The sequence below is a fragment of the Erpetoichthys calabaricus genome, chromosome 12 (assembly GCF_900747795.2).
Source record: "Erpetoichthys calabaricus chromosome 12, fErpCal1.3, whole genome shotgun sequence".
NCBI classification, from domain to species: Eukaryota; Metazoa; Chordata; class Cladistia; order Polypteriformes; family Polypteridae; genus Erpetoichthys; species Erpetoichthys calabaricus.
This window is the reverse complement of record NC_041405.2, coordinates 72,499,047-72,526,432: the sequence shown is the minus strand read 5'-3', so window position 1 is coordinate 72,526,432 and position 27,386 is coordinate 72,499,047.

The following is a 27,386-nucleotide window of genomic DNA, read 5'->3' as shown; positions in this document are numbered from 1 at the left end:
TTTTATTTTTTGTAGTTACTTCAAAAAGTCAATAATCACATTTTTGTTTATTTAATGTATTTGTAATAGTTAATCATATTTAAAATGAACAGCGGAATAGTATGCAATTATATTCATTAGTGTACTTCATCAAGTATGCTTTTTTACCTCACTTTACAATCCCATGTAATTAAAAAACGTAGTCCAAAAAGGCTTGTGGTAGCTCAATAGGTTACATAAACGGCAGATTCAAATTCAACTGATGTAAGAATGGCGTTGATCGATCTCCATTTATTTGTTGATTATAAAAGGTCTATGAATAACTCTTGTTCAAATCTGCTCAATGTAGCATTTTTGAAAGACACACCAGAAGAACAGATAAAATCTGTGTGGGTCTCAAGGTAAAATTGTTGACTGCTTTGGACTATGATGAAGAGCTCGTCTGGAGCTTAGCTGATAAATGATAGTGTCAGAGATGGAATCAATATAACGTGCAGATAATGCAGCAGTGAGGTTGTTTTTAACGTACAAAACTGTACATATTGAATATGTTTTTCGGTCTATGCCTATACAGCAATGCTGACATACTTCTTTTCCTCTCATTTTGATTTTAGATAAGTGACATTTGCTTTTTGTTTAAATATAATTTTATTGTTAACTTACCTCCAGCAAATGGAGAAGTGGGCTGGTGTACCGCAGTTGCAGGTTGTTCAAGCACACAGCTACTCCATCCTTTCACTAACTTGTATTTATGATCTATTTTGCCATTAACAAATGAAAGATGAAAATATACAAAACACATCATTTTAAGGAACTTCTCTCAGGTTAAATTTGAGTTAGAAAACTAAACCATGATTGAAGTTCTACAAAATGTTTCTTTGATTTAAGATAGATGACTTTGAAAACTCCCCAATGCTTTTCAGTGTTGAGGGTTTGAAATTTCAAAAATTTCAGTGAAAATTGAATTTTTCTAACAAATATCCTTAAAGAATAAGTGTGCCAAATGTGATCAAAATCGGTGTGAATGCACTTAAAAAGTAGGCAAAATTTCCTGACAATAAAATACTAATTCTTTCCCTCACTTTCATTAATTTGTTTAAGTTTTAGGTAAAAATCCAAAACTAGAATGCTAGACAATGCATACTGTAGTTTTTTTTTTTATAATGACAATTTTATAATGTCATAAAGCAACTCCACAAACCCCCCAAAACATCACACAACTGACAAGAAGTGCTGTTTCTATTAGGAATATGGCTGAGCCAAAGAAATAGCATAGAAAATGGCAGTATCCATGAGGCAAGAATAAGTCCAAAATGCTGACCCATTAACTTCAACAAAACATTACAAAATAACAAAATCCAGACAGTAAAAAATTACATAATTCATATCTTCAATAATGTAATGTGGTAGTCAATAAACATGTATAAAGTGTACATGATTTTTTTTTATATGATAATTTTCTGCAACACTCATTAAAATCAACATTTTTTTAAAATGCCTAAAGCAATACATGTTTATAATGATGTAGTTAGGTATTTACTTTAATTTACTTTTTTTTATTCATCATTTTGTTTGTTATTCTTCCTCTTGATTGTATGTCCAAATGAATGCCAAATGGTGAGAGAACCATCAGGAAATACGTGAGGAAAATAAAGAAAGTCAAAAAGAAAAGAAAAGTGTGGCACCTCGCTGTGTATATGAAGAATTAAAAATCCAAACATCAAAATACAAAATAAAAAAAAAAAAAAATAAAAAAAAATGCTAAATTAATGAACAAAAAAATCTCAAAATTACAAGAAAAACAAAAACTGAAAGAGAGATTGTCAGTGATGACTTGGATACATAATTAAGAACTAGGGTAGCAGTGCAGCAAACCCCTGTAAATAAGTAACAGAAAATAAACTCTAATAATAAAATAAGCTCTACAGTAATGCCCCGGTATATCGTGGTTCAGCTATCGTGCCCCCGGTACATCGCAGATTTATTAATATTATTATTATTACTAGGGGGCTCTGCCCCCTCCTCGCTTTGCTCACCCACCCCCCAGGTTTGGTTTACCGGATAAACAATTTATAGAGATTATTATTTTCATGGGAATTGTTACATATGCATTATTTTCATTTTTACTTTAAAACTTTTGTAAAAACAATATTTGTCCTTTATTTCCTGCCCCAGGTGTGGTTAAATCTCTTTCTTGCGGCACTTATAATGCTGCTTGTATTGTGAAGGGGGGGTCTGAACGCACGCTAAAGAGATGTGATTGGTTCTGCTGGTGTCTTGCTGCTGCTGCCGGCCAGCTGTGTGTTGTGCTTGCTGTGCTTTGCGTCAATCACTTAAAAGCCTGTACAGCAGCTGTCCTTTCGCCACTTTGCGTCTCTGCCACTCGCTTTGTAAAGGGGGGAGCTGAATGCACATTAAGCAGGAGTGGACGGATCAGCTACTGGCTTTGTGCTGCTTCTGCCAAAATGCCTGTTCTGCTTGTCGCTTTGTGTGTTTTGAAGGAGGGGGAGGAGGGGGGTGTTGGGTGAGGGCTGAACGCACGCTAAAGAGAAGTGCTCGGATCATCTGCTGGCTTTCTGCAGCTGCTGCTGGCAAGCTGCATGTTCTGCTTGTCGTTGTTTTAAGAGCTGGGAGCACCTGAAGTTTGTCTGCCAAAAGCATTCCAACAACTGCTAGGTTAGATGTCAGTGAACTTGTTTTAAATTGTTTGTTAGTAAGGTGTGACGTGCAAAAGTCACCGCACCATGGGTTTTGCTTCCTAAGGTTGTAATGTCTAGTCTTGCATGTCATCAAAGTGTCTCTCCAAGACGATCTGGTCTCGTTCGCTTCGCTCAATCCTCCTGGAGGCTCGCTACACATCTGCCACTTTGCGTCTTTCCCGCTCACGTTGTGAAGGGGGGGAGCTGAACACACGCTAAGCAGAAGTGGATGGATTCAGCTACTGGCTTTGTGCTGCTTCTGCCAAGATGCCTGTTCTGCTTGTAGCTCTGCGCGTCGATCATTTAAAAGCCTGTACAGCGGCTGTTCTTCTGTCTCACTGCTTTGTCTTGTGTGACGTTAAAATAGTTTATAATAGAGAGATGTTACTCATATCCTTAGCCCGACATCCACATATCATATGTGTTTACAAAGTGTGTTTTAATAAGTTTACATGTGTTTAAAGCATGTGGGATGGGTATTTTGAGGCTTAAACTATTAAAAAAATGTTTATTTATATGGTCTTTCTATATCGTGGATTTTCACCTATCGCTGATGGGTCTAGAATGTAACTTCTGCGATAGGCGGGGGATCACTGTAATCACTTTCATCTTTTCTTTCCTTTCTCTTTCGATCTTGTGCTTGCAGATTTAGGGTCAGACTTTCCTTTTCCTAGAAACAGGTCCTTCTGATTAAATGCCCTCTTCATTTCTGGGGTGTAATTTATAGCAGTGGGCTGGGGCTTCCAAAGACAGGGGCATGGTCAGGAATTATCTAGATTTTGCCCCTCAGAGTTGCAGGTAAAATGGGAGAAATGGTTAGTGTCAACTCCTTGTCTCATCACAGAATGGAACCTCCTACTTTAACAGACTCTTGAAGGTGTCCCCTAAGCTCACAAATGTAACAAGATCCTAAAATAATAGATAAATTCCTTGATCCAAAATTCTCAATTCTAATACAGAGCCAAAATAATAACAAAAAAACACAGAAATCTGAAAGTGAAATGGTCAAACAAAAATCTAACAAAATAACAGCATACAGAATAGACTAGAAAAACACCAACATATCTAATGTCGCTGCACTTGAGTAGTGGCAGCAGGTGCTTCACATAGTTTTCAGTGCTGCCATAGGGCCTAATAATAGCACCTGGGGGTAATTACATAATATGGGATCTCATCCCACAACAATTAACTTAATAACATAATTGACGAAACATTAAGACAAATTAACTAAAATAACAGAGGGAGCCAATCTACAAGTATACTAACAGATATAACACCTAGGCAGAACAAAAAAGAAAAAGGAAAACACAACACTTTAGAGAGAAACCGTTACACTTCTCTGTGTAAGCACATTAACAACCTCAATAACAACCTCAAGCTTAAAGTAAGTGGCAGACTTATAAACATACAATACTAACCTAATAAAAGGGAGCTAATGATGTATTGTGAAATTGTAGATTTTTATTTAATTTCAAGTTTAGTGTTGCATTGATATATAATTTTTGTCCATGCTAAGGTTCTTGAAATCCCTGGGTTCATTGTATTTTATGACTTTGTTATCTGATATTTTTTCATTTTATAATTTTTTCTTTAGGCAACATCATTTTGGTTTGTTGGAGCCACCATTCTGGGTGTCTTTGAAGCTTACTGGCACTGGTAATGCTTCTTCATACTATCATGTGTCAGACACGTGTGCATGGGAGGCAGCTAAAGGGCCTGAATGAGAGTAATTCCATGCCAGACCAGAGGGTGGCAGAGTGCACTAACTCTTTCTCTCACTTCTCTGCAAACATGTTATGGGAAATTCCACCTGGCCCCTATGATGTCACTTCCGTTTCTAGGCCCACTGATGACGTCACTTCCTCCGCTCTCCCTTAAAGCTGCCATCTTTGTGCTATCAAATCAGTTCTGTTGCGGACTCCTGTCTGTACACATCTATATCTTGACAGTATCCATTTTGCTGCCAGGAATAATATACAGGTGGCTGCCCAAAACCTTTTTTTGTGTGGCTCTTTTGTCATGCTTATGACACATGTTATAACAAGACATGGCCACTGGCATAGCAGTTGCCACCACGGCCCCTAAAAGGAGCAAGGCCTCCAAACCCAAAGGGTCTCCTCATCAGACCACCACAAAGTCCGCCGCAAAAAAATTAATTATACCAGAAAGAAAAAAAATATTTTGTGCCTTTTTAGGATAAACAAAATGTTGATGTGACAAACATTTTACACCTCAAAAAACGATGAATATGATGTACAGACTATATTTTAATTTCTTTTTAAGTCACCAATGCTATATATTTGCATTGAAAAATGTTTTTGGATTTTTGTCAGTTTATTCTGGCTACTTGTTGTCACTTCTCAGGAAGGTCAGGAATATCTCAGCCAAGCTTCATTCCGTCACGCCTGCTGTACTGGAAGCCATTAACGACCGACAAGGTACAGCATCAAGTTTTCATATGGTGTAGGTGCACATATGAAAAACATAACATGTCTTTGCCAACATAAAAAGCCAATTTGCTACAGTGTCTAGTTCTTCTAACATAACTGTAGCAATTGACTGCATTCATATTACAATAAGGGCACATAGCGTGAACGAACCCCTGCTTTTGTTAGTAGTTACATTTCATTAATGCACAAGTCATGTGTGATACCATGATGTGGTTGGCAAATGTGTCTTATTGGCCTGGTTCAGCCTGTGATTCATTGTTAGGCAAAGTAGTTTTGGCAGATGTGAATTGTCCTGTACATGGTGAATGACTAGTAAGTAAAGTAACTGGCTGAACCTTCAGTTTTTCATATGGCCTGTGCTATTCATTGTAACATCAATCATATCATTACATGTGCCAGGTGATAGTGGCTATCCTCTCAGACACTGACACCTTATGACCTTCCTGGACCCCCAGAGCCCAGAAGAGAGGCACTATAATGCAGCATATGATCTTGTACTTTCAGATGTGGAGTGCAGCCAAATACTCTTGAATTTAGGTGGCAGGGTCTCAACAAGTCAGGAGGGAGGCTGCTGTACCGGCCAGTGAAGTTCTGCAGCATCTTGATTGCACATGTATGGGGGTCATTAGCACACTCCATGTTTCAGGGCAGTGTTCAAGGTGCAGTCACGTATGCATATTTATATGGTAATTGTGATTTATAAATGGTAAATTGCATAGAAATATGCGCACACCAGGTTTTGTAAATCTGATTTTCTTTTGGCATATGCATTTTCCTTTATTTTTGGTGTGTGCATGTTTTCAACGCAAAGTTTTATAGTGAGGCCCCTGGAAAGAAGTCATAAATCGCAGTCATACTATGTTCATTAACCAGGTATCAAGCCTATCTTTCAACTCAGAATCAAACAAGAATTGTAGTCAGGAAGTTAGAAATTTACAACAGGAAAAAACAAAAAGAATAATTGCCACTAACACACAGTTTTCATACAATATTGGACAAAGCAAAGGTGATTTTGCTGACCTTAATACAGGGGCATTGAAGATGCCATGGAGTCCTAGAGAATTCTGAGAATATGAATATGGAAACTTGCAATGCAAATGCCAAAAAATGGCGACATCCACGGGAAAATTAGAATGGTGTCGCAACATAACATTAATAATTTCTCATTTTTTAGGACATTTTAAAATTAAAAATGAATGGCAGAACTGGACTCCTTGGGGTTGAAGACAGACAAACAGATGAAAGCAAACACTTTTGAAAGAAATTTAAAGAAGGAGACCATTCATAACACATTGCAACCTGAAGGTGCCTTGGAATTTTAAACAGGAGAAAGTAGTTAGTCAGCTGAATGAAGCTCAAAAACAGAGGATGGCCACAAAGCAGTAATAGAGAGCAATCAACCAGGTGGTATATTGTCAGTCTTCCTTCATCTTTTTTACTGAGAAATTCAAACATTTTCACTATAGAAATGCTGGAGGAAGACTAACAGCTAATATGTAGACTGACCCCTGGTTCACCATCTATCCTCACACCCAGTTGTTCTTTGGAGTGCTGTTCTGAGAACAAAGACTAGACAGCCAAAAGGTCTGGCAAAGCCAGTGCTTGCAAAGTTACAAGTAAGTGCTCGCAATGGGACCTATTAAGGTACAACATCAAATTGTTAGCTTTCCTATAAATTATATAAAAAACAAACAAACAAAAAACAACTGGTATTATGTATTTTCAGAGAAATACTTGCAGAGATGTACTTGCAGTTTATTTGTCATTTATCATAAATGTATTTATGTTCAGGGGTAATGATAGTGAAATGCTGACTTCTTTGTAAAATGTGTAATGATAACGTTCACTTGAAGAGGTCTCATTTACTGTAAAGTACTGATTTAATGTCTAGGGATGGCACAGTACTTAGCAGTCTTGCCCCACACCTTCAGAAGACAATTCAAACTTCCCTCTGTTTACTCTGTTTGTGCACTTTGCTTATTTGCATTTTTCAATTCTTTTTATTATTTGCATTTCTCACTCACATTCCATACATGTGTATTAGGTTGATTGGTGTCCCTGTATTGTTCCTCTTCTGGCTCTCTTTGTGAGGTCAAATTGGAATAAGCTGGTTAGACAATAGATGGTTGAGCTTCGTTTTTTATATATATATATATATGAAAATGTTTGATAGTGGACGAATGGTGTGGTCACTAGAGAGCAATATAAACTAAGCCATCCCCATACCAAAAATGATGTCAGAGAGAGATAAAAGTTTTATTAAGCAAAATAACCCAAGGGAAGGGATATATGAACAGATCAGTAAAAATATATCACAACCAGAAGCAAAATAAAAACTCTCTCCTCTCTAGGCCTAATTAAATGGGTCTAAACCCTTGTATAACAGGTGGACTGGCTTCACTTAACCATTTGTTTGTCTGAAGTACTATATTTTCACCCTCTGTTTGTCTGTTTGTCTGTCTCTGAATCTGACATCACTACTCTCTGCCAATTGAACTCTTGACTCAAAGCTCAACTGGCATTCCAGAGAAAATTCCAGGGATATCTCAATAAACTCTTTCAAGGTGAGGATTGAATCCTGTCTATCCTCATAGAGTTCCCTGTTTGGCCCCAGATGTTCTTGCAAACCCGTGACCTATTTATATGGGACAAGCAATGTCCAGATATCCTGTCCTGCATAGGACACAGTATGGGTTTATGTGTGCTGTGGAGATGCCTCTTGCTGCCTTCTAGTGCTCATTGGGACTTCTGTTAAACGGTTATTATTCATACACCACTCGCATGCTCCAATAGTTGTTCTCCTGGAGTGACTGCTCCTAGGGCACTCCATGATGTCATGTATTCCACATTCAGTTTTAGCATGATGATTTCATGTCAATGTTGAGAGAGTGTGTATTTTGTTATGCCAGTCATGAATACTCAAAGCAGCACAGATTTGCTTAGCCTGCTTTTTTTACTTAGAGCCAATCTCTTTGCATTGTCTGCTGACAGAATGAATTTCAAGCAGATGTGCACAGTTTTGAAAAACTGAAATAAAAACAGTTCCCTGGAATATCAAAGTTTTACTGAGAAAAACAAAATCCTAAGGTCAATACAGTGAGCAAAGTCAAAACATGCATCACCAGGAGTCATTACCAGAACTACAAAAACATTACCAAAAACCAAAACACTAAGACTATGAGTTGAATTGAGATTTGGTTAAGCTCTTATTCATTAACCAGAATACCAAACATTTTGAGTTCAGAGATAGTTGACAGAGTGTTGACGTGTTGGGCAGAGTGACACACAGTTCCTCTTTGGAGGCATTCTGTAGCAACATTATGTCCCAACAACTCACCAACAAAATGCTAAGACTCTAAAGTGGCATTGTGAAGCATTTAAAATTAAATAACGGAATTATTCATTAAAGCAATTAAACAGAACATCCATTTCGTCATGATCCTTGAAAATAAAGCTTTACAAATATTTGCAAAAATTGAACAAAAAATAAATTAAAAAAAACACTTTCAGCAAGATATCCGACTCCGACCCGTTTACTGATTTTTAATTGGTATGCTAACTGAGTTACCTCCAATAAAAATTTATAATTCATCAGCTTTTTCAAGAAGTGATGCATGTAGATTTTATGGTGGTTATGGTTAAACTTTAAAAGTTTATCTAGTTAAACAGATATTTAAAATCTGTTTATATGGTTTTCATCATTTCTCCCATTTCATTCTTGCTTCTTCAGATTTCAAGAAAAATATTTTTTTCTACCACGAGTAAAGTACGTTTATATCTGTTTTTAAGGATGTAACAATTCAGCTGGGCTTACAATGACCAAGTTATAAGAGACATGGAGGAAATGGTTTTGAAGACACTAGAAGTAACATGTCTGTTTGTTTCCTCCATATTTCATGTATCATCAGCCAGGAAGAAGAAGAGTGGCCTCCAGCCAAGGTCTACCCTCTATCCCGCCTATCTGTGTACCACCATTAAAGGACAACAACAACTATAACAACATTTATTTCTACAGCACAGTTGCATACACATGATGTGGCTCAAAGTGCTTTACAAGAAAAGTGAATAGTAAAATGAGTAAAAGAAAAAAATCCATACCAGCTTACATAATATCTTTATATATAATATGGTACCATGGCTGTTCATTTGTCTGTCCAGGATTTTAAATCACCTGTAGCTCACAAACCATTTGAACTATTGACCTGAAATTTGGTACACATATACTACGTGACGTCTACTATCCGCTTTCAGGGTGATGATTGACCTCCAAGGTTATTCTTCTTTTTACTTTTATTTTATTTTATTGTAGAATCAACTCTTGGCAGCGGCCAGCAGGGTGGCCGTGCAGCGCATGCATATGGGCGCCATTCTCATCCCTACCACCTTTGCTATCACTTCCCCTACCTCTTCATATCTTAAATCATTTTTGAGGCATATTGAAGACTTAAGTGTCAGCTTATGTGAAAAATTAAAGAAAACGTACTAAGTAATTGCAACACAAATACTGACTTAATCAGTTTTAACACTAAAAGATGCTGACATTAGAAGAGAAGAAGCGGGCCGCTAGGTTGGAGAAAAGAAGAGCTGTTCGGGAAGCAGCAAGAGCATCAACCTCTGAGCAAACAAATGCTAAACATACAGAGAAAGAGTATGAAAACTATGAATGCTCAACTTAAAAGAGTATTAACTGCACATTATCGTGGAGTGCACCGTTACTGGTAGATATATAATTAGTAGAAAAGTAGAATCCATACACAGTGCATCCGGAAAGTATTCACAGCGCATCACTTTTTCCACATTTTGTTATGTTACAGCCTTATTCCAAAATGGATTAAATTCATTTTTTTCCTCAGAATTCTACACACAACCCCATAATGACAACGTGAAAAAAAATTTACTTGAGGTTTTTGCAAATTTATTAAAAATAAAAAAACTGAGAAATCACATGTACATAAGTATTCACAGCCTTTGCTCAATACTTTGTCGATGCAGCTTTGGCAGCAATTACAGCCTCAAGTCTTTTTGAATATGATGCCACAAGCTTGGCACACTTATCCTTGGCCAGTTTCGCTTATTCCTCTTTGCAGCACCTCTCAAGCTCTATCAGGTTGGATGGGAAGCGTCGGTGCACAGACATTTTAAGATCTCTCCAGAGATGTTCAATCGGATTCAAGTCTGGGCTCTGGCTGGGCCACTCAAGGACATTCACAGAGTTGTCCTGAAGCCACTCCTTTGATATCTTGGCTGTGTGCTTAGGGTCGTTGTCCTGCTGAAAGATGAACCGTTGCCCCAGTCAAGAGTGCTCTGGAGCAGGTTTTCATCCAGGATGTCTCTGTACATTGCTGCAGTCATCTTTCCCTTTATCCTGACTAGTCTCCCAGTCCATGCCGCTGAAAAACATCCCCACAGCATGAGGCTGCCATCACCATGCTTCACTGTAGGGATGGTATTGGCCTGGTGATGAGCGGTGCCTGGTTTCCTCCAAACATGACGCCTGGCATTCAAACCAAAGAGTTCAATCTTTGTCTCATCAGACCAGAGAATTTTCTTTCTCATGGTCTGAGAGTCCTTCAGGTGCCTTTTGGCAAACTCCAGGTGGGCTGCCATGTGCCTTTTACTAAGGAGTGGCTTCTGTCTGGCCACTCTACCATACAGGCCTGATTGGTGGATTGCTGCAGAGATGCTTGTCCTTCTGGAAGGTTCTCCTCTCTCCACAGAGGACCTCTGGAGCTCTGACAGGGTGACCATCGGGTTCTTGGTCACCTCCCTTCTCCCCCAATCGCTCAGTTTAGATGGCTGGCCAGCTCTAGGAAGAGTCCTGGTGGTTTCCAACTTCTTCCACTTACGGATGATGGAGGCCACTCTGCTCATTGGGACCTTCAAAGCAGCAGAAATTTTTCTGTAACATCCCCAGATTTGTACCTCAAGACAATCCAGTCTCGGAGGTCTACAGACAATTCCTTTGACTTCATGCTTGGTTTGTGCTCTGACATGATCTGTCAACTGTGGGACCTTATATTGACAGGTGTGTGTCTTTCCAAATCATGTCCAATCAACGGAATTTACCACAGGTGGACTCCAATTAAGCTGCAGAAACATCTCAAGGATGATCAGGGGAAACAGGATGCACCTGAGCTCAATTTTGAGCTTCATGGCAAAGGCTGTGAATACTTATGTACATGTGCTTTCTCAATTTTTTTATTTTTAATAAATTTGCAAAAATCTCAAGTAAACCTTTTTCACGTTGTCATTATGGGGTGTTGTGTGTAGAATTCTGAGGAAAAAAATGAATTTAATCCATTTTGGAATAAGGCTGTAACATAACAAAATGTGGAAAAAGTGATGCGCTGTGAATACTTTCCGGATGCACTGTATAATATTTAATATTATATTGTAAGTCTCTAAAAATAAATTGTAATGTCAGGAGGCTGGCCAAAAGACCACCCAGCCCCCACTGAGTATTCTACCTAACATAAATATTCTTAAGTCATTTTTTCCAGGCTTTTCCCCAGAAGATTCAATGCAGTAGACCTTGTGGACAGTATAATATTAGAGGAGGCTGCACAGTGTCTCGATCAGGTGATGGTGGCACAAAATGCAGCCACAGGAAAATAAAGCTGCGAAATGTGGAAATTAGTAATGATTGTCTGTTAGGAGTACAACTAAAATGTAGCTATGAAAAAGTGGGTTTTAGGATTTTTTAAAAATGATCCACTATACTAGCCTGGCATATTTGTTTTGGTAAAGTTTTGCAGATTGTTGCTACAAAACAGCAAAAGGCTGTCTCACCATTTCTTTTATGTTTAGCTCTTAAATTTTAAACCTTAAATTTTAATGCTAAGGGATCAAGTTTTTTTCTAACACCCTCATTATTTTCAATTCAACCAACCACTAAGATTTCTGTTTTTTCCTTATTTACCTTGAGAAAATTAACACTTGTCCATTTAGACATACAAGTAAGACATTTTAGTAAAGAGCTCAGAGCATCACGGTCATCAGATGCTATAAATAAGTAAAGCTGCATGTCATCTGCATATAACTGTGGTAGATTACATTAAGTCTTGATATAATCAGACCTAATGTACTAGAAAAAAGCAGTAGACCTAGAATAAATCCTTACAGTACACTGTATACAATACAATCACCACAACTAACAAAGGATTTTCATCCAGTTAAATAAGGCTGAAACCAGTTTAAGAAACTACCAGAGAGGCCTACCCATTTTTAAAGGTGGTATATAAGGCCACTCTGGAGAGAAGTCTAGGTTTTATTACTTAAGCAGCCTATTAACTGCAGTCTTTAGACAATCTGATAAGACCCCCATATCTAATGACAAGTTAACTATATCAAATGCACTATCAATAAGCACAGTGGAGTCTTCTTTGATAAAACTAGTTGGGACTGGGCCAAGGACACAAGAGGAAACTTGAAACTTAGAAATTATTCTACATAGTACATACACACATATCAGAGTGAAGGAATTTAATTCACAAAAAAGTGCATGCTGTGGTTCAACAAGATTAACTTTGGAGGGATATATTATATTACATCCAATATAATTTATTTTGTGTTTAAAAAATGCTGCAAAAGCCTTACATGTTTCCCTGGAAGTTTTCAGGAGGCATTCTGTTGAAGGCGCTGGGTTTAGAGGATGATCAATAGTTGAAAATAAAATCATTTACAAACCCACACTCTAATTCAACTGCCAAACTGCAGGCCACAAGGGCAGAAAAGGACAAATGTACAAATGTCAAAACAAGAAAATCAATCCTCTCTTTTGTCAAAACGAAACATTAACCGAAAACTTTATTTAGAAAAATACAGTTATAGAATTCTTTGTCCTAAATCAAAAATCTGACACACTAAGAAAGAATGGTTACAATTCATTTGCTTGAACAATGATTGCTGCATGCCACAGGCTCATAAATCATCTTGTTAATGACGTCACCAGGCATCATGCAGAGTGTTGTGGCAATAGGACCACAAAATGACATTATCTGCAATGAAAACAAACGGGCATTGTGCTAAATTTCAACACCACGAAGGAGAATCAAAAAGTACAGGCCACTTACCCTTTAGCACTAGTAACTGTGAGCAGATGAATAAAACAGTTATACTGTATCACGTCTTTACGTAGTCTCCCAGTAGGTTGATGCACTTCTTGTATCATTCCACTAACTTCTTCATTCTTTGGGAGACTAAGCTTTTTGGCTGCTCCTCAATGCAAGTCTGCACCCCTTCTTTAGCCTCATCAGAGGTGAACCTGAGACTACGCAGAGCCTCTTTAAGTGGACTGAATGCGTGATAGTCACTTGGTGCTAGATCAGGGCTGTAAGTGGGATGTGGAAGACTTTTGCATTGCCTCCACTGTTGTGGCCACTACATGGGAACATGAGTTGTCATGGAGCAGCAAGACTGTTTTTGATAGCATTCCTCTTCTTTTGCTGCAAATTGCAGGTTTCAGCTTCTCTCTAAGCATAGCACAGTATGGTGCATTGTTCACTGATTGCTAATATTCCTGAAAATGCACCAGAATAGGAACCTTAATGTTCAAAAAGAAGGTCATCATGATTTTATTGGCTGTTGTTTGAATTTCTTCTTTACTAGAGAAGATGTGAGTTTCCACTGCATGCTTTGTCTTTTGCTTTCCAGCTCACAGTGATAGATCCCATGATTCATCTCCAGTGATGATTCATTCCAAAACACTCAAATCTTCTTCATAATATTTTAGGAATTGGGTTGCAGCCTCCTTGTGCCATCTTTTTGTGCAGATCAGTAAGCTGTTTGGGGAACCATTTTGCATAAACGTTACAGTGCCCCAATTAGTCGGCTAGATTACTGCAACGCAATCCTCTCAGGAATACCCAAACAAGACATAAATCGTTTGCAACTAGTGCAGAATGCAGCTGCTAGAATCCTAACCAGGAAAAGAAAATCAGAGCACATTTTTCCAGTTTTGATGTCACTACACTGGTTACCTGTGTCATTCAGGATTGACTTTAAAATTCTGCTTATGGTTTATAAAGCCTTAAATAATCTCGCCCCATTTTATATATCGGAATATCTGACATTTTATATTCCAAATCGTAATCTCAGATCCTCAAATGAGTGTCTCCTTAGAATTCCGAGAGCAAAACTTAAAAGAAGTGGTGAGGTGGCCTTCTGCTGTTATGCACCTAAAATCTAGAATAGCCTGCCAATAGGAATTCGCCAGGCTAATACAGTGGAGCACTTTAAAAAACTGCTGAAAACACATTATTTTAACATGGCCTTCTCATAACTTCACTGTAATTTAATCCTGATACTCTGTATATCCAATTCATTACAATAACTATTCATGGTGGCTCTAAAATCTGTACTAACCCCTACTCTCTCTTCTTTTTCCTTTTCCGGTGTCCTTTTGGTGGTGGCTTGCGCCATCACCATCTACTCAAAGCACCGTGATGTTCCAACAGTGATGGATTAAAAGCCAGAAGTCTGCATGACCATCATCATCAAGTCCTTCCGTGAGAACCCTAAAAACAAAGAGGACTATTTCATTTATGTTAGGTAGAATGCCCAGAGGGGACTGGGCGGTCTCATGGCCTGGAACCCCTGCAGATTTTATTATTTTTTTGTTTTTTCTGTCCCCCCTGGCCATCAGACCTTACTCTTTTCTATGTTAATTCATATTGTCTTATTTTAATTTCTTATTTTGTCTTTTATTTTTCTTTTCTTCATTATGTATAGCACTTTGAGCTACTTTTTGTATGAAAATGTGCTATATAAATAAATGTTGTTGTTGTTAATCATGCACATGCAGATCCAAGGCAGATATCCAAATGTGCAGCAACAGTGAACAATGTAATCCATCAGTCTTTTCTGATGAAGGCATTTGCCATGTAGTTGCGGACTTGTGTACGCAGTATTGATGGTTGACCAGATCGAGTTTCATTGCTTACACTTATACTTCCCACTTTAAACCTTTCTCCCCACTCATAAACGTTTCTTTGAGTTATGTTGTTTTTACTTTCACAATGATCTAACATCCTTTGGTAAATTCGAGAAGGTTTAATTCCCTCAGTCTACAGAAATCACACAATGGCTTGTTGTTAAATAATGGTATAATCCCACAGGAGAACATCCATGTTCATCTGACCATGGCTTCAGCTAGACCAGGGGTGCCCAACTCCAGTCCTCTAGGGCCGCAGTGGCTGCAGGTTTTCATTGTAACCCTTTTCTTAATTAGTGATCTGTTTTTGCTGCTAATTAACTTCTTTTGAATTAATTTTAATTGACTTGGTTTTTAAGAAATGTTCCCTGAATTTCTTCATCATTCCTCTGAATTGTTTCATTTCTTTCCTTAAATGGCACCCAAACAGAAGTTAAATGTGAAGTGAGTGAGCCAGCAGAAGACCAACTAATTCAGGGCCTCAAACTCCAACCAATTTAACTCCAACCAGTTGCTTAATGAGGTGCTGATTCTTGTCATTAATTAAACCCGTTCTTTAATTCCATGGCTTGTTGCTCCTCTCATTGTGCAATAGCAGACATTTCCGAAAATTTTCTCTTTTCTAAGAGCAGATCAGCATTCCTGAGACCTTCACCTAAATTTATTTTCAGATATTGTATGATGGTCACAGTTTGCTGGTCCTGTTTTGGCTCATTTTGTATCTCATTATTGTTTGGCTACTAATTAAGGAAAAAGAAACAATTGAGGGGCCTGAGTCTTCAAAGCAAGTCAAATAAAATGAATTCAAAAGAAGTTAATGAGCAGCAAAAACAGGTCACTAATTAAGAAAAGGGTTAGAATGAAAACCTGCAGCCACTGAGGCCCTCCAGGACTGGAGTTGGGCACCCCTGAGCTAGACTAATGGCAGAGCACTTCACTGTGCATGTTTTAAGCAATCGTGAATGCATTGTATTGTGTTTCAATCTGTTGTGGTTACTGCGTAATTTTTCAATTGCCTTTACTTTTTGATTTACACTCGTAATTATGCTTAAATTAATAACTATCACAGCCATAATTTCTTACTATAATATTTATATATTTAGCATCCTGGAGATCAAAAATATATATAACATACACCACATGATGGACAGCACCCACGGTCTTCTCTGTGCAGGACTGGCACTCCATCCTGTACAGGATGGGCTCTGGTTCATTACCGAGGAAGGAAAAATTGAACATTTCATGTTCTTTGCAAGAGGTTGGCAGAAGATGCCAACATTATGAAGAGTATGTTGGCATCCCAGTGGGCAAATAAAGAGACACTTACCTCACTGGAGGTTCAGTACATTGAAAGGACAAGGGGAGACGGCTATGGTCTCTCTCAGTATGCTAGATGGCGGCACCCCGGGCTTTGATACCCAAATGGACAGGGCATGCTGGGAATTGCAGTGCTGTGTAGCAGCCCTGTTGTGTTTGAGTGGTGCTGCCAGGGGCTGCTGTGCGGATTTGTGATCCCTGCTTTCAGGGACTTCCACTTGACCTGGGTCATCCAGGCAATTTGGAATCAGGTGGAAGATGGACAAAGCTTGCCTGTAGGAGTGAAAGGAGAGAGAAAAGAAAAGAAGAAAAAAGAATACTTGTGGCTGTGTCACTTTTGGAAACCTTTGTAAGGTATTTGTATTTGTATTTGAACCTGGGACTTCAGTCATTGTGGTTGCAACCATAGTGATCACAACTGGAAATAAATAAAATTTCATGATCTTAAGTATTCATATCACCAATACAGTGACCATTTACAGTGTTGTTCATCTTTGGAATGAAAACAAGAGTACCTGGAGAAAAATCCCCACCAGTATAGGAAGAACCTGCAAACACCCCACAGATCATAGCCAGGCTGGGATTCAATCCTGACAGACTAAACTATGGGCAGCAGCTGCTCCGAATTATTACTTTACCATTAAACTTTGAGGGATCCACCTAGATACTGAACCTTGCATGCACCCTTGATGCTTACACCAAGCAGTTCTTCTTTTTAAGTAGAAAAAATAAAGGCATACTGTACTTATGGTACATATGAAATCAAGGAAGGCTGAAGTATTAGCCATATAATAATGTGTACCTTTGAATACTGATAAAATTTATTACGGTGACATTAAGGAAATGTAGCTTCTAACTATTTTTAACAATCACAGGCAAGGAGACACAAGAAGTGTCGGAATAGGGGTCACCAAAAATCACTCAAGCTTTAAAAATAATCACATTCAGCCACATTGCCAATTTTAAAGTCAAAGGTGAACTCCTGCATGCAATTAATGAAACACTTTTCATACCCTCTAAAAATGTGAAATGCTAAACAAAAAAGTGGACTTTAAATATCTATTTTTTCCTTATCATACTAAATAGAAATTGACAGTGTAACAGAATAAATATTAACAAAAGCTATGGTGGCAAAATGTGATAAAAGGTACTGTAATTATCTGATAGAGAGGAGTTGTTGCCTAATTAGAAGGTTATAGCACTCTGCATAAGTGTAATGCAAAGTCTCCTTTTTGCGACCAAAACCCTCCAGAAGCTAATCAATTAGTCGTTCCACTTAACTAAATTAGTTGCACATTTGCAACATCTCCTAAGACATTAGTATCGTACTAATCTTTAATTTGAAGTACTCCCGTTGGAGACATGAAGCATAGCTGGCTTCAGTAATGGCTAGGGCTGATATGACAGATGAAACTCCTCACCATTCGAAACCTTTAATCAGGAATTCTTGTGGTGTTCCAAGTTACGTAAGCTTTTTATTTCTTTTATCTCACCGCTTTTTAAAGTGTTTAAATTACATAAATCTACACAGACCAAGAGGCAGTTATAAAATATATCCACTACTGCAATTCACTCACATTTCAGTCTTAAAATGCATAAAACACTGATGTCAAAATGCATAAGTGCTACCCACACCGTTCTATTAAAAAAAGCCTTTGAGCTGTGGTCAAAATGAAATTCAGCTTTTAGTTAAATAACATCACTTGGTAAAGAAAGACAGACTGAGACAAATGTAACAAAACTGAAGCCATGAGGATTTCCTTCACCCTCTGGAGGAAACCTCAAACATCACTGGTGAATACAAGCATGGCTAGCTGGTATTACTCGTCATATTAACCTTTCTTCTCTACCTCTGGGTGGCACAGCATAACAGACCTTTTGCGCTTCTGCGTTTTCACAGATCCAGAGTGCTGGGTTTGAATTCCACATCTGATCAATGTCTGTGTGGAATTGAAAAGTTCTCCCTATGCCTGCATTAGTTTTTCTCCAGGAATTCCAATTGTTCTTCCACATTCAATGTCATATTTAAGTGAATTGACATTTTTGTTCAGCACAATGTGGACGAGTGGGCTTTGTGTTAAATGTCCAGTGATAAATATGATATCTAGACTATTTTAGTTCCATTTTAAGAGGGCTAATTCTGCATATTGTGATTCACTCCCTGTGTGCAGAAATTTCTAAATCTCAAGCCCTACACCCATTTACCTACAGCGTTGGAATCATCAGATGGAAAGATACTCTCATCAAATTGGACAGCCGGCTGAGATCCCACTATGGAAAACCCAGGATTGGGAAGGCAACCAGGTGGCCGAAGTCTCCAGGACTGTGAATTTATTTTTGACTTTCTTCTTTAATCTTCTCAGTTGTCTATCAATTAATTAATGGAGAGATATTGTTTTTTCACTTATGTTTAATCCGTTTCTACCTTCTTCTTTGTGTGTTTTAACAAATATGTATTAATATGCCTACCAGTTCTGTATTTAGTTATTAGTATAATCTATACTAGTATTTTAATTGAGATTTCTTCACACTACGCTGCGCCTGCACTCAGTAAAGAGTGCTATACAAAAATAAGTTGTATTGTATTGTACTCATAGCGTAATGGTTTGACACAAAATGGCTTGTTTGCCACTGCTTGTAAACTATGTAAATGGTCATAAAGGAAAGGAACAACCTTTTAGGGACTAGCCGGATTTTTTCCCCATGATAGTTGACTGGCTTGTGAGCAAATCTGGGCTCCCACGAGCCATTTTCTTGGAACTTTTGTCCCCAGCAATGGAAAAACAGACTGCCGAAATCATGCAAAACTTGTTTATATATTTCTGGTAACAGACACTTATCAGAGGGATAACTGATTGACAGGTCAGGAATATCTCAGCTAAGCTCTGTTATGCTGGCTTTGCAGGAAGTCATAAATCAACTGACGAGGCGCTACATTTAGTTTCTGTATGGTGTGAGTGCACAGGCCAACATATAAAGGCAATTTGCAGCAGTGTCCAGTTTTTCTAACATAATCAGAATTGACGGCATTTATGTTGCAATAAGGGCAACTAACGAGAATTACGCTGCTTTTGTTAACTGTAAGTAATTATGTTCCATTAACATGCAAGTCATCTGTGATGCCAAGGTCAGACAAACATCATGGCTTGGTGACCTGGGTCAACCCATTATTCCTTTTGTTTGCGGCAAAATAGTGCTGGCAGATGACTTGCAGTTAGTACCTTATATTTGACTGGAAGTGTCTGGTGGAAGGCTGATCTACCAGCTAATGAAAGTCTGCAGCATTGTGATTGCATATCTACGAGGATGATCAGCATAGTCCATATATGGTTGTTTTAGAGTGGCAACTGGGCTGAATTTGAGGTGCACTCACATACACTTATTTACAAGAAGACTGGGATTTACAAAGGGCTAGTTGCACACAAATGTGCATCCACCAGGTTTTATAAATCATTTTTTTTTCTTGCTTGAATCCACACAGTTTTATAAATGAGAGCACAGATGTCTGTGTGGGATACCTTCTGATTGTTGGTGCTCAGGCAGTCGCATGACAGTGAAAAATATAACAAGTGGTTGAGCAAAGCCACACTTTATTATGAGCTTTTTCCATCGTCGTCATTTCTCCAATGTGCCATTCTCAGTTAAAATGATCTACATTAGCATCCCACATGTCAAACCTAATAAAGTAACTTTCCTCTTACTTTCTTCTACTTACAGAATTAGCAATAACCTTTTTGTTTAGTTTTGCAGGTGCACTGTGATTTAGCCCATCTTTATCTGTTCAGCCATTTCTCCCGTGTGGCACAGTGGATAGCACTATCTCACATCTTCTATAGACTGGCTTTGAATCTTTGCCCAGTCACTGGCTGTTTGAGACTGCAGATTTGCTTCTTGTCTGCATGTTTCTGTATCATCATAAAGACATGCATTCTAGGAGGACTGGTGATTGTAAATCTACCTTTATATGGGTATGTGCATGAGAGTAACTTGTGAAGGACTGGTGCCATACTCAGAATGGCTTTCCTTTTTTGTTCCTTTGAATAGTCTTTCTCTACCTTGGCTACAATTTATAAATGTAGAATCTGTGTAGAAATAGCACATGTTACACTGTAAGCAGAAACCAAGGGCAAAATCATGTAGATGATTTTTCTCTAATAAAATGTTATGATTTTACTCTAATAAAACACACAATACCAGAGTGAAGAGTTTTAGCCTGGCTTTTCCTTTTATTTCTCTTGCTTACCAATCACCTGAATGTAGTCTCCTCCACTAGGGACCCAAAAGATATGGACAGAGCAAGGGGGGAATTAAATATGGAAGGATGGTCTAGGAACAAAGCCCTAGCTCAAACCTAGCAGTCAGTAAAAACAGTTCAGCAAGTTCTGCAATGTATGCACTGATTTGCAAATCCTCAGTGAGCCTCATTTCTATTACTCATACTGGTAAACTTTTATGGATCTTTCTGTTACTATCATTTCAATAGATATGCGTGCTTATGAAATTTAAATGATGCATGTCTGTTTGTGTCTGCTGTTTTTTGTGTATTTATAAATCTATGTAAGTACTAGCCTATATCAGTAAAGAACATTATAATATTTTCTTGAGTGAGTTTTGGAAACTTCAACTTTTTGTTCCATCATTTTATAGGCTTGCCTATTAAATTACATTTTACCAGGTTGATACCTCAACATTTTGAAATATCTCTGAATTTTTTTTTACAATAAATACTGATTTTTGGTCTTTTTGATAAATACTTTTTCAAAAACAGAGGCCATTTCTCAAAAATGGACAGAGCAAAGCAAGCTTTAAAGATTAGATCCTTACTTAGTGTCAGCAGCTTCAAACAACAAAGCCTTGTGTAAGAGATTTTAGACGAATATTGTGTTACTTAACTTGAGTTGTTTGTAGCATTGGCTAAGAAAAAAATTAAGACTTTAAAGGAATACTGTGTTACTTATCCCAGGTTGTTTGTAGCAATGTCCAAGAAAAAATTTGAATGTCATTTTTTACAGACAACAGAGACAACATAGTTAATTACACAATAGTCTTCTAGGGCAACCAACATTGAAACAAACAGCTGTGACAGAGATAGAGACCCATAGCAACAAAAAGAGAATGTTGGGGCACCAACCAGGTAACCCCTTTTAATAAGTTCATAAAACAAATCAAAATAGTGCCGCAGGCACAACAAAAAGGTTCTTCACCTTCTGCTCTTCGCAATTTGAATGTCTGTCCTTGGCAATACTTGGCTGAGTTCTGACGCCTCTCTTTGGGTCAGGTCTGTTTTTATGGCAACTCTGACAGAAGGGACGTGGCAAGTCTGGGTGAAGCCAAGTTAGGTGCTAGGCAACCTCCTTGGAGTTTGGACCTGCACTGAGGCAAAAATAAGATAATGTTAAGGACAGCACCCTCTCATCCCAGGGTGATAGTGATTATCTTGTCTGAGCTTCGAAGGTGGTTCCCAGTGATGTATGCATGACACAGCAAACAATACTAAAACATGCATGAATTTACTTGTGTCTCATATCAGTTTTATGCTCACAACATTCCAAACACCTCTATAATTGATAAAATATTGTTAAATAAACCCTTCCAGAAAAAAGTGTTCTCAAAAGAATTAAGCTTTTGTCATAAATTTCTATTTTTATAAACACATTTAGGAATATAGATTATCAGCGTAACTCCCCACACTGCCCGACGTGAAACTGCCATGTAAAAAGGGTTCTATGTTGTGTTGAAACTATTGATGCCAGCACAAACATGTGGACTGGCCAGACACACACACAGAGCCCCAATGGAGAAACACAATAAGAAAAGGGAAAAAACAAGGGACTAAAATTAGTGGGGTGACACAGAACCCTCCCCAGGCAGCTCTAAACCAAGTACACAGTAGTTTGTTACTTTTCTATAAAACAAGATCAAGCATTTGAGTTGAGGACCCACCTCTTCCTTCATGTGTTGGTCAGTAATTCACGATGGCATATTTCTGGGTTTTGCAATGGTGGTTTCTGAAATTGCATTGTTGAATTGAGCTTCTGCTTGTTGAAACGCCTCACAAACACAAGGCATACTTTCACCTGATAATGTTTTCTCTTGCTTTCCTTTCCTAATTGTTCACCTCTCTGCAATAATGATATGACATGAAGCACCATGGTAACCTTCAATGAATGAGCTATTAAATGGCAGGACATCTGACCAATGAATGAGGTGGGAGGCAGGTCTTCAATTCAAAAGGTCATTCTCATTTACTTGTGCTCCTCACCCACTCATGAAAGGACTTTCTTGAAATTGCTTATCTAAAAATATTTTAGCCAAAATACATGTGTTTATGGTGTAAACATGTGACTGGATTTCTGTAATATGACTTATGTGACAAAAGTAAATTGACATTTTTGATATTGTTGTTGTTTGTTGAGTGCTGGTTCCCACAGAAACCTGTTGTGTGAGTGTGATGGATATGTTTTCTTCAACTACTGTAAATATTTTTTAATTAGGTAGATTCATATTGTATTCTGTTATTCAATCACAAGAACATACAAAAGGGAAACATTTTAACAGAAGTCACTTCTTTCTTATTGATCACTTGTTCTCATGTGTATTTGCATGGCCTTACTAGGAACGCCTGTTGGATTCATTAGTTATGCTTGCCACGATGTATAATTGCAAGCTCTTGACATGCTGGCTCCTTCCTGATAAAGCATCTCCACAATGAGCCAAATGTCGGGATCTCTCAGTTATTATTCTTCCTTTTATATGTATGTAAAAAAATAAATGTTGTGATTAAATAAACAGAGTAATAGTTGTATATTGTACAAATTTTGGGAAATACCTTAAAAAGTTAAGACAAAACTTTTGAATTGTAGTGTAAGTATATGTAAACAACTATGATTCACTCTTTAGTTTGAAATGTATGCAATGCTCTCCTCATCTGCTTAGCTAGCGAACAAGAGAACTACTTAACAGAATTAGATTGGGCTTTTTTCTAGAATTTGCTTGAACATTCCAGTTGATTTTCCGACTTCTCTCATCACACTAAGAATCATAGTTCACTTGCAGGACCAATATATTCACACTAATCCGAGACAGAGGCTGCGGGCTGAGGGGAAGGGAAGCGTGACTTCGGGAGTAGGGAGCCGGAGCACTCCTCGCTTTCTCTTAATTTCACTTCTACGTAGACGGAGCCGTGGGTCATGGTTAATATTTCTTATGTAGAGATTATCACCAACCATAATTAAAATTTTTGGGGTTAGACAAATTATTAACAATGCATATATCCAACAGAGCCATAATATCTTCTATTCTGCAATCCAAGTATCTGAGTTTCAACATCATCATGTCCTTCAGGCTGACACATTTCGGGAGCAACCCTTACTCAGGGCCATACACTCTGAATTGTTATAAGACATCAAATATTAAAGAAAATATACAGCCAGCATATAATACGCATTATCATTTGTCACTTACACTGAAGTTGTGGCACCATATCTCTCAGATCTAAAAGTATATTTCTTGAAGTAGTTTTTTTTTTCTTAATGAACAAGCACATCAATCATCAGAAATTACTTAACCTCAATTTAACAATTATTAACTTTTTTACATCTTTAACTATTTTTTTCAGTTTTTCACATTGTTATTAAAACCCACCACACGAAATTAATGATAAATCTAAGAAACTAATTGAACCAATGGATGCAGCTGAAAACACAATTATATATTTTCAAAAAAGGGTTTTTGTCAAATTTAACACAATAATTAAAGTGATGGAGACAGTCACCCAGACTGAATTTAATATACCAAACCATCTTATTATTGAATTCTGCAGTCAGTATATTTCCACAAGAACACTGAAAAAACAGCAGATTACATAAAACTTTCATTAAATTAAACAGCCTCCAAACATAAACATTTTATCTTTATAATTTGGGATCAAATTATTAACTATATAAATGTCCATCAAGCTCATAATATCTTCCATACTGCAATCCAAATGTATCCAAGTTTCAACATCATCATGTCCTTCAGGCTGAACTGTTTCGGGATCTCTCCTTCCATAGGGCCAGACATTCTAAATTGTGTGACTGGGTACGGGAACACCAAACGGGTTGTACCGTAATAATTGGGATGCCAACTGGGTTGTACCGTTTATTACTTGGCTGGAATATAAATTGTCGATGGTTACTGTTCAGGGAAATAGGTAGCCTGTGGAAAAAGAACAAAACAAAATAAGACTTCTGGCAAATAAGAGCCATCTGTTAAGCTTTAGATCCTTCGTCTGGTGGTCTGCTCAGACTCAAAAGACACTTCCTTCCTGGCAACTGTGCTTCTTATTTCATGGTGCCTGGAAGGGGCAGGGTTAAGTGCCTTCACTGGGAACTTTCTTGGAATTACGGGGAGAAAAGAAGAAGAAACATTTAATGACAATGCCCCTCTCACCAGGGCGGAGTATAACATATCTTGAGTGAGCCAGCAAGGTGTTCTTTGAACGCTCATTCATGACAATTGCTATAAAACAGATGCTTGTTTGTTGGCATTTCTTATGGTGGTTATGTATTGTAATAATAATACGTTATAGTATTTATTATTTATTTCTTAGTATAATTTATCATGAGTTAATAAAAATGTAATCGTTGCATTTATGTTAATGAAATTAGATCTAGCTTATGTTATTGAGTTTGCTTTAATTGTAATTGTCAGTCAGTCATTTTCTAACCTGCTTAGTCCTGAACAGGGTTGCAGGAGTCTGCTGGAGCCTATCCCTCCTGGCATAGGGCACAAGGCCAGAACTGACTCTGAATAGGATACCAGTCCATCTCAGGGCAAACACACACACACATCAACACACAAGGACCAATTTTAGGATCACCAATTCACCTGACCTGCACGTCTTTGGACTGTGAGAGGAAACTGGAGCACTCAGAGGAAACCCACACAAACATGGGAAGAATATGCAGAACAGACTCCATGCAGGGAGGACTCGTAACATGTAACCTGGTCTCCTTACAGCGAGACAGCAGCGCTACCACTGCACTACCATGCCACTCTAATTGTAATTTTCATTTTTATAATTAACGTGGTTAACCATGTAATTGAAACAAATGTGATTTATTCTGCAACTTTAAAAGCTGTAATCACAGCAATTATATTAATACGTTCTAATTTAACATGGAAGACATTAGTATGTGAAGTGTACATTTATTTTGATATTAATGTTAAGAGAAATATTATGATTACTTTATGACATTATTACTTTTAATAATGAATATGTATATATACTTCATGTTGTTCCTGATAAAGCGTTTCTACATTAGAATGAGCCATGTGTCAAGATTTCTCTGCTATTATTCTTCCTTATTTTGACTAGGAAAGGAAAGACATAAGGAACGTTATAAAAGCATGAGAATAAAATTTTTCTTGACAATTAATACACACTACATGGGGTAAGTAACACATAAAAATATAATTTTTGGGTGAAATATTCCTTTAAATTGTTATCCTTTTTCTCTAACTATTGCTGATTAATTCTTCAATGGAAACACTGCTAGACTTGAAGATGTTCTTAATAATTGCATTTTATAATATGCATTCTTTGGGTGGAGACAGTTTAAAAGTCAGTCAAATTTAAGAGCAGTAAGAGAAATTGTATTTACAAAACTACTGATTGGCAAGTCGCCTTGGGTTAATTGAATGAGGAGCTCAATGTGCCTTAAAATATATTATCTCTAAGACAGTTGATTCTGTTAATTTATCTCTTGTGATGGAATTACACACATCTTTGACAGGGAACAAATGCATTTATTTTTCTTTATCTGCATAACGATAAAAGGAACAGTGCAAAGAGATTTATGTACATTTCAACACATCCATAAATTCAGAAAAAAGTAAGCGAAATTAAATTCTGAAATATAACCTGGTCTTTCATTATTGATAAAAAGAATAGGTTTAAGCTAAAGGGTACACAGGCAAACATATTAAATATGGGCAGTCCCGGTGAAGGGGTTATGGGGCCTCCCCATTATCATTTTGGATGTGTTGAAAGATTTAAAATTAAAATTGTTGAGAGTTTCTTAAAATGTTTACTGAGTAATTATTGTAGTAGAAGGAAGACAGCTCTTTAAAGGCTGGACAACAACATCCATCCATTATCCAACCCACTATATCCTAACTACAGGGTCACGGGGGTCTGCTAGAGCCAATGCAGCTAACCTGCATGTTTTTGGACCGTGGGAAGAAACCGGAGCACCCGGAGGAAACCCACGCAGGCATGGGGAGAACATGCAAACTCCACGCAGGGAGGACCCGGGAAGAGAACCCAGGTCTCCTTACTGCAAGGCAGCAGCACTACTACTGCGCCACTGTGCCGCCCTACAACAACAACATTTATTTATATCTTACATTTTCATACAAACAATGTAGCTCAAAGTGCTTTGCAAGAAAAAAGAAAAAGGAAGTTCATGTATAAAACATAAACAAACAAGATTCTGCAATCTTGTACAGGAAGGCGGTTTGAACGATTCACTCTCTGAATGAGGTTGAATGCTTGAGTGGTGTTAACTTATCAAACAGTGAAGGAAAGCATATCTGGTAACAAGTCTCACATTTCAACCAAGAGGCTAAAGACTTTCAGAAATGAAGTATAAATAGGAGCCCAACACATCTATCAGTGCCTGCCTTGGTCTCAGAGATGCCAAAGGGTGTGGCACTGGAGAGCAGAAAGGGACTATGATTGCTGAGTCCATGATACTAAAAGTGTTCATATCACAGAGTATAAGATGTCATGATTTTTATTTGCAGATTGCACTAATTTGTTTACTTATAATATACAAATCCAAACTATCATTCTTCAAAGCAACTTTTATATACAGTATATCCAATAGTACCAGTATAATGACGAGGTAAGAAGGCGGTATCGTGGCAGCAGAGCCGGCACTAAGCTAAAAACGAAGCGGCTTGCGAGAAAGTGGCATTTCAAGCCTTCGGTGCCTTCTGTGATTCTGGGGAATGTGAACTCAA